Here is a 9,996-nt window from a genome sequence, read left to right on the forward strand (position 1 = left end):
GAGTGTTACAAAGATCGTGTAAATCAACCTTTCCAAATATCAAACTGAAAAGCTTCGTTTATAACCGCTCGTTTATAATCGTCAGTTAAGCGAATCGCGTAAAATTTGTATGCGACACCACCACGATTATTTGCCGTATCGCAACTTGGCATTTTACGATTTTATTGATTAATCGCGGCTTGGACTCGTTTTTATCGTCGGCGTTGAAAAAAGTATCACTATACTTGAAAAAGATTATTTTGTTGCTTTTTTTTGTATTCGGTAACGATGTTTTGCGCAAGCGCGTGTCATTTTGTATTCATCTTTCTTGATTGTAACGTTAGCATGGCCAAACTTATCAAACGTTTTCAACATAAAACTACACCGCAACAATTTAGCAAGGCACGTAATTCATTCGGCGTAGATCTGTATAAATTTTGTAGTAAGTAATTGTAGGATAAAAGAATTAATGATTATTTCAATTCGCGTGTGTTTTATTAAATCGACATTTTCGCACGCTGCGCTATTGTCGTGACTGAACTTTTCAAACGCGTTGTAAATATTTGCATTGGTTATGTTTCCTGACACGTGAATTGCGCAATTGCGCAATTGGATGCAAATACGTTTGCGTTTCGTTGCAATTAATGAAATTGCGGCGCAACCTCTATTATACTTCAAATTTACGCTATTACCTTGTTTGTTCTCTTTATGTTTATTTGATCGATTGAATAGATAAATACGTTGTCCGCTAATAGGAATAGATACCGAAAAAGTACATGGTAGACACATGGGGTATATCCAGGAGGAGAGAGTAGGAGAGTTCGACCTCCAATTTTTTGTTTATTTTGTTTATTTTTTGTTTTAAAAAAATACAACTTTACTTTTGACTCAACTTTTTACTTTTTTATTTTTACAATTGTACTTTTTATTTTTGATAATACTGCAAATTCTGAAGATATATAAAATCGCGTTGGAAAAAATATAGTTGCATGATTCTTTAATTTTGTAAATTATATTGAATAATCTTTGCTTTATTCATTATTCCTTCTTATCTTTATATTTAATTTTAGTTTAATATTACATTTTTAATAATATTTGACAATATTTCTCGTACATTAGAGGATACCGTTCTTTTCTGAATTTTTAAAACATTTTTTTCTTATAAAATTATGAATTTGTATGTAATAAAATAATATTGAATAACTACACTTTTTTTTATTTTTAAGAATTGTATTTTGTCTATACTTTTTTAAAAAATAAAAATAAAATTATCATTTGCAAAAAAGTATTTTTTAAATGTTTAAATAGACAATTTTTTAACGAAAAAATTGATGTTTATGATAATAGAATTGACCTCTTCTTTCGAAAAAAAAATTTTACGTCCATGATCAGACAGATATTCGAACATAATGGTGATTTGTTGAGAGGATGCGTGAGTGTTGTCCGATATTTGATATGAGCGACGGCACACAGCTTGAGATACGAAGTTAATATTTCTCGTAACGTTGCCTCGCGGCTCAGGGATTTACGACCGGCCGGAAGGAAGCGGACAGGCGAATTGTTCCTCCGGGAGAAAGAGAAACGAGAGAGACCAACGTTGTTTGTACATCTATCTCCGGCTCTCTCCGACCAGAGAATTATCGCTGTAATTTCGATTGGACCTCAGTCTTTAGCGCCTTTCGTCAGGGTGGCATGTTTGCTACAGTACTTTGCATGCGTACTACTGTCGAAAAGACGTTCTGGTTGCAAAAAGCTTTTGACTGTAAATATTATTTATTTATTTCTCCAGAGAAATTATAGTTGGAATTTAAACTTAAATTTGCTAGGAAACCTAATTTTCGGATAAAAAGTGAACATTATTAGCAGCGGAAATATTATAGGGAAAGTGTTAATCTCAGGCGTAAATAGAGCGAATATTTTATGTCAATAAATTAGAAAATAATGAATGCCGAAATTCGAGGTGTCATCAAGGAGGATTTAAGAGGTCAAGTTTATCAAAATTTCTTGCCCTGCATCGAAATTCATGTCGTTCTGAGCGAGTCACGTGATTACGATACGCTTAGAAAGCAGAGAAGTTTTGGGCAACATTCAAAGTTCTCGCGCAAACGTGATCGTTCATCTTGTGCTCCAATGTTCTTACACTCTTGTTGCACCAGGCTGTTACTGCAGGTTGTATACCCGTCTGTAGACTGTCTCCCAAGTAATTCGCGAATACGAAAGCAGGCGCGCACATTATATTTTCATTATCCGCCATCGAATTTAACTCGGGACAAGCGCACATTGTTTGATCTACGGAACAGCTTCGAGTACCTGGGAGATATAAGCTCCTCCGTATATTTCTTGCATCGTGAAAGTCGCGATATACATCACGAAGTAATATATGGCCGCGGAAGAGAAGAGACGCGAACTCACGCGCGCGGAAATGCATCATCAGCTCATACAATATAGCAGCTATTTTTTACACCAATATATCTACATGTTTACAATTCTTTTTTGGTGACAGTAACTGTCATGACTTTTTGGTGGTTTCATAAAAAATAACTGCAAACTTTTTAAAGATTCTTTAAATGACATCTTTTAAAATAAAATTAACAGTTTTTTCAAAATTTTGATTTAATTTCATATTGCTAATATATCTAGTTCAATTAAATATTTTAAAATCATAAGTGTTATTATACATAAAGTTTCTGCAAAAAACGATTAACTCGAAGATGATTCGAAAATTTACTATTATATTATAATTTATTACTTAAATACACGGAAAGAACGATTTTAATATCTTTGATGTTAAATATAAAAAATTTAACGAGCGTGGCTTAAATGCACAAACTCGTTGCGTCAGCCAGACTTTCGAGATCTCGAAATGGCAATCTGCTCGTGTACACAAATGACACGTTGCACTATGAAATTAAAACAGCGAGTTCAACTATTTTACTCTCTCGTTGCGCATCCTACTTCCAAGAATTATCTTACGCCTACTTGCGAAGATTATTCTAAAAACCAAGCCTTTGGAGGACGACCATTAAAGTGTAAATGGAGATTATGAAAATTAACATTAAGTTAAATTATTTAAAAATTTGAATCAGAATTTATTACATTTCCAATATTAAGCCAACATTGGGGGCTCCAATATTGGCTATATATTTTTCTTTGTTTGCCCAGAAGGCGAAAAATCTTCACCGGCCCACCATCTGGGATGCTCCAAGGAGAACTTAACCGGATGGCGGGAAGATACCCAGGACCCGGTCCCCTGGGTGTGCAGGATTTGATGCGCCTGCATCCTCGGATGGGGATAGTAGACATATCATCTACCTGCTAAAAAACTCCCTCTGTATGGCACTACCGCCAAACCAGTTGGGTGCCCTCCGGAATCGCCTTCCCGGCATTTCGTCAGGGCGCACCCAAATCACGGAGCCAAGATCCCTTCACAAGTGTCCGCGGTACACAGCAATAAATATTAATTAACTTGACTATATTTACAACCTAACCTATGGACATATTTACACCTATGTACCTAATCGTCAGTATCTGAAGAGTCGAGGGCAAATAGTGCCCGTCGCTCCTCCACAGCCCGACTTTCACGCCCGGCTGTTTCTTTCCTCTTCATCACCGTCTCGCAAAAATTTGCGAGAGCTGTCCAACAGTGGGAGGTGTCTAGAGCAGCCCTCACCACTGCGTTATAAGACCTGTCCATTAGGGCCCAAGTTCAGCGCTTCGAAAAGCCCATTTTGCTTCTCAGTCCAAGACGGGCAAAACAGCAGTATGTGTACCGCGGTGTTTACAGCTGCCCCGCAGTGGGCACACCGGAGAGCCCGAGCGCCTGATCCCGTAGAGATAGACCTCAAAGCACTCATGACCCGTTAATATTTGGATCATGCGATATGCGAGGCCACCACGCTCCATCCAAGCACCGATTCGCTCGGATAGGGCGTCCTAACTGCCGCACCAGGTGCCTCCGGCGGGAGGCTCAACAAGTATTGACGCCAGCGCGCTATAGAGCGGCGTTGCTCCACTTCCCGTAACAGAGACTAGACTCTCGGTGGAATGTATCCATCTCTCTGTACAATCTCCCACCTGCGCAGGTGAGGGCGTGTCAGGCGATCTACCGCAAATCTAAAGGGCACCGCCCTCGCTAAAATAGACGCCGTCTTGTGATCCCCTGATGACTCGCAGCGAAAGTCGCCGCTGGAGCCGCTTCACCCTTCGAAGATAAAGGTTTCGATCTTCAGTAACGGTTTGTACTGAATGACGGACATAACTACTATCGCGTACACGCAACGCCTGCCCTCGCCAGGCTCACCATTATTGGCCATCAGCCTACCCAAGGCCGCGGTTATTCTTTAGGCCTTAGGGAAGAGGAGACGAAAGTGGTCTCGGAAGGTCCACCTCGAATCCAGGACAAGTCACAGATATTTTAAGGTAGACCTCGCGGGCACCCCCCCCCCACCCGAAGAGAAGCGTCCGGTATGTCATCGCACATAAATGCGACTATCTCCGTCTTGCCGACAGATACCATAAGATCAAGGTTCAATGGCCCTGACCACCACGGCCACCCTCAGCTCAGTGCGCAGGAGAGCCTTCTCAAATGGAGACCCTTATCATTCATTTCATCAGCAGGATATCGTCCGTGTAATAAATGGTGGAGCAGCCCATCGGCAGGCCCAACCGCCAGATCGAGCCATACCCTATGTTCCATAGGGTCGATCCTAAGATCGATTCCTGCGGAATGCCACACGTCAATGGCGATCTTACAAAGGAATCGCGGTCGATGTACGTGAGATACCTGTCAGATAGGTAATCTCCGACGACACTTCTAGGAGATATTCCAGGGTCTCCTTGACCTCCAAAGCAGAGCGGATGACCACGGGAGGGAATTAAAGGCGTTAGCGATGTATAAAAACTCTGCCAACACCGCCCCCCCATCCCACACGCTGTCATCCACCCATTCCCTCAGTCGCTAGATTGAATCAATAGTGGATCCGCCAGTGCGGAAACCAAACAGGTTATCCACAATCCTGTCCACCGAGTCCAAGTGCCATTGTAATCGACAGCGTAGGACCCTCTCGAATAACATGTCCGCCTCACTCAATAGACAAATAGGCCTATACCAGGTATGTAAACATGAAACCGGAATTTTTTAACAGAAAATACACGTTTATTGCATGAAAATGATAAAAAATATTTTATTCGAAGTATTGCCCATCGCTAGCTATACATTTTTCCCACCCGTCTGATAATTTGTGGATGCCACGCCAAAAAAATTATTGCTCTTTTGAGCCAAACCAGTCATCTAGCCATTTTCGTACATCTTCGTAAGAAGTGAAGCGCTGTTGAGCAAGTGCGTGTCCCATCGACGCAAATAAGTAGTAATCGGACGTAGCCAAGTCTGGTGAGTAAGCCGCATGCGAAAGTATTTCCCAATCAAACGCCTCAATCGTTTCCTTGACCAGTTTTGCTGTGTGTGATGGTGCATTCATGAAGCAAAATCACTTTGTGTTGCCTTTCTTGATATTCTAGTCGTTTTTCACGCAAAGCTTGATTCAAATTGATCATTTGTTGTCGGTAGCGTTCAGTATTAACGGTTTCGCCAGGTTTTAGCAGCTCATAATAGATTACACCTTTCCGATTCCACCAAACACAGCATTGTCTTCCGTCTATAGCGATTTGGCCTTGCAGTTGATGTCGATGGTTCGCCTGGAGTTACCCATGATCTTTTACGCTTAGGATTCTCAAAATATATCCACTTTTCATCGCCAGTCACAATTCGATGGAGAAATGACTTTCTTTTGTACCTGGCGAGCAGCATTTCGCAAGTGGTTTTTCGGTTTTCCTGCTGTCTTTCATTCAGTTCATGTGGAACCCATTTTCCCATCTTCTGAATCTTTCCCATGGATTTTAAACGTATGAAGACGGCTTCTCGTGTCACATTCAATTGATCCGCGAGTTGTTGTTGAGTTTGAGCGTCATTCTCATCCAACATTGCTTGCAATTCGCTGTCTTCAAACTCTTTCGGTGGTTTTCCACGTTCTTCGTTTCTCACGTCAAAATCGCCACTTTTGAATTTTTTAAACCACTCAAAGCACTGTGATTTACCAAGAGCATGCTCACCTTAAGCTTCGACAAGCATTCGATGCGATTCTGCAGCAGTTTTCTTCAAATGGTAACAGAAAATCAATGCCGTCCGCAAATCGTAGTTTCCAGGCACAAAATTCGACATGTTCAACGCTATTACAAACTATACTGTTGTATGAAACTTGTATTGTTGAGTTGAAAATTTTTGGCCATCTATTGGTAAATTCCTGTTTCATATTTAGATACCTGGTATGAGGAGGGGGACATATCCGGCTTATTCGGTTTCTTGAGGAGGACTAGCCGCGACCTTCCACTCGGAAGGGAAGCGGCTCTCCTCAAGAAAGGCTGTGAACGCTCGCGCTCATAAGACAGCAAGTCACCTTTAAAACTCGCCCAGATATGCCATCCGGACCCAGCGCTTTTCCAGACGGTATTCTCTTGCATGTTTCAATGCCCTATTCTCCAGTTACGGAGAGGCCTTTCTCCCACAGAAAGGGAACTGGTCTGCTTTCATCAGCCAGCGACCGCAGGAAGAGGATCCGCACGATCCCTGAAACAGTCTCCGGGAGGAGTGTTCCAACCACTGAAGGTGTACCCGCTGAGAGCTTGCTCATTACAGTTCTGTAGAGCATACCCCACGGATCCACCTCGAGCGTCTCCACTAACTCCCTCCAAAGGCGTGACTTAGAGTGCCAAATGGCTTTTCTTAGTCTCCTCCTAGCCTCTCGGAGCTCCATCCAAAGGACCTATTCTCCTTCGGGCTGAGCTCGTCTGCGAATACGCGTAAGACGCTGTCGACAACGATTGCAGTGGGCACGAAGTTCGGAAATCTCTTCATTCCACCAATATGCCGAGGGTCTGCCGATATACTTCGACAGATCGCCCTCCAGCTTGGACAACCAATGGGTAAACTTCCTGACCGTCTTGTTGGGCGAGAAGTAGCAACGAAAGATTACCACTCTCCTCTACTCGACGGCCACAAACCATTCACCTCGTGTCGCTGGAGAACATGGCAGGTCACTCCTAGACTACTGCCATACAATGGCAGCGGTCGGGGACGCGTTCGAAGACACGTACCATCTGCTATCCGCCGGCACAGAGTGGGGCTCAATGACCACAATCAACCTTAAGCCCTCCTCCTCACAGACCCGTGCAATTAAATCTTGCGCATGTCTTGAGTGGTTGACATTAATCAAGGCCAACTTAGCCATTGGGAGGATCAACCACCATACTTTCCTCAGCGGCAGGCGCGGCAGTCCCCCGATCGACTACCGTCGCTGTCTCCTCAACTCGTGTCTCCCAGTCACCGTTGTAGGGAGAGCACCGCTCTATGCTCGGCATTCAGACCGCGCGAGGCATACACTGGGCAGTGTGGCCTCGCCCTACATAAAAAGGACCTATGTCCTTCCTGATCACTTGAAACAAACGGAGGACCTATCCTCCGCGCTCCAGCAGCTGGCCCGAGTATGACCAACCTCCAGGCACCGGAAACACTGGAGTTAACGCCCAGGCAGGGAAAGAACCCTGGCAGACGAACACCCTAGCCGCATACGTCCCTCTCCTGCAAGTTTTTCAGCAAGAACGGAGGGACACTGTTCCCATACGAAATTCAGTCCGTCCCTTCCAGGGCGCAGCGTTCCCATCCTAACATTCTCTCTCCTGACTCCGACGAGAGACCCGACCTTCAAAAGTATGTTCATCACCTCTACATCGGTGACCGACTGTTCCACGTCCAGGAGTCGAATCTTCGATTTCCGCACTGGACGGACAATGGAGACTCGATTCTCATGCTCACGAAAGACTGTCCTTAGCCTCTCCGAAAGCACGTCGGCCTTGACCCCTTATCCCTCAATGGGAATTTCCACGAGGATACCACCTGTCTGAGGCTTACGTATTCTCGTATCCGCGATTTCCAGCTCGGCAAGATCAATCTTACTCCTTGCCAAATCTACCATATCTGTGTAAGATGGATCACCCTTGCCGCATCTAATCAATACAGCTGTTGTCCTAGGCGCCCGAATACGTTTGCGTATCGGACCAGGCCGGACACCTGCACGCGCTGGGGGCACCCCAGAGGCCGAAGGGGCCGAGACACTAGCTCTCCGGTTCCCGGTACCACCATCCCGCACGCCCGCACCAGTACCCGTCACAACAGAACGCTCTGGAGGAGTAATGATGCCAGTAGGAACCCTTCCCGCGCGTTTCTTCCTTTTCTTCTTTCTCTTACTGGACCGACAGACCATCTCCGTCCAGGGCTCTCCCCTGTCCGGCCCAGTGGCCCGCGACCAGTCCCCTACTGCATCCTCTGTCTGAGGCTCAGTCGTCGCCTCTTCAGTCATCGGCGACGCAACAATGTGCTCTCTTTTATCCACGCGTTTGGGTACATGTTCATCCACTAGACGCCTCGACGCACCTTTAATAGGTGATCGATACGTCGACGGGAGTTCCTCGCGCGACGTCTCCCCTCTTCCAACATAGCAGCAGTAGACCGATTCTTCCGCCGTGATCGGTGATCACGATCCTCCGCATCGGCAAGTGGGACATCCCTGGTCCGAATAACAGGGTTATCTCTCACGCACGAGTAGGAAGCACGAAGCGTTTCCATCTCTCTTGGCGTAGGGACCTAATCTTCTCCATTCAAGGAGATCCGATCTGTCCTAATGTCGGCTAACTCCCTACGAAGCCGCACAATCTCCCTCTCAAACTCAGCAACGGGATCACAAGCCCTATCCGAGTCCAGCGCGAGTTTTTGTATCGCCTGTTTCGCTACATAAACTCCCACGATGATGCGTCTCCTAAGATCACCTTCTATCGTGGAAGTGCACTACTGAGCCTCGTATACCGCTTCAACGACATAGCCGCGACCGCCCTGGGGGACATCCCCGGAAAAAGAGACGATTTCTTCCACCGTGACCTTTTAAGCTAAGCTTAATGAGTCGCTAATAGAGAACTCGACAAGCCTCTTTTTTTTCTTCACCGCCTTAGATGACGACTTACGTTTTAAGATTTTCTCAAAATCTGGCCTATCAAGGTCGTCATCCTCAACATCCATCTGCGAAGTAGTCATTCTTGAAAGGGATTGCGAACCAAGGACATTACTGTCTCTTTGCTTACGGCCTCTTTTCTTTCACACGACACTGGACTGAGTCTCATACCAAGACTCGCCCGAAGTCGAGGCAATGCATATACAGGGTGCGGCGCCAAAATCCGGACAAATTATACATTTTTTCTAAACATATGTTTTATTGCTACAATGAAAAGGTTTACAAAATTTATTTACCTCCATTGTTTGTAAGGCCATAAAGAACATATTCACTCAATATATCCCCCGCTTGCTTGAATGACCGCCTCCATTCTCGGTTTGAAGCGTGCGTAGGCACGCTTTAATGTGTCACGGTCCATATCGGTGAATGCCGCTTCAATAGCGGCTCTCAATGATGCGACGTTTGGATGTCTGGACTTGTTCGTGACCCTTCCAACCACGCCCCATACGTAGAAGTCCAAACGATTCAAATCTGGGCTGTTGGGAGGCCAGAATTCTTTCGACCAAAACATGTCGACGTTGTCCGACAACCAATTTTGCACCAAATGACTTGTGTGGCCGGGCGCACCGTCCTGCTGGAAAACATATGGCTTTCCAGACGACACAGTTTCCATCCACGGCTTCACTACATTTGTTAGAACACGCAAATAAACTTCTTTTGTGACATTTTCCCCTTTGTCAAAAAAATGCGGTGGCATGACATCACCCTCACTGGACACAACACCTAGCACGTGAACATTCGCCGGAAATTTCGTTCTTGCACCAATGGGGACATCTTCAGGGTTGTGGGCGAGCCAGCGGTCATTCCTTCGATTGATTTTCGCATCCACAGTAAAAATTTTCTCGTCAGAAAAAAACTTGAGTCATCCGGCAGCATTGTGTTTTAAGAAACACAAAAGCAG

This window comes from Trachymyrmex cornetzi, unplaced genomic scaffold (assembly GCF_001594075.2).
Source record: "Trachymyrmex cornetzi isolate Tcor2-1 unplaced genomic scaffold, Tcor1.1 scaffold96, whole genome shotgun sequence".
Classification (NCBI taxonomy): domain Eukaryota; kingdom Metazoa; phylum Arthropoda; class Insecta; order Hymenoptera; family Formicidae; genus Trachymyrmex; species Trachymyrmex cornetzi.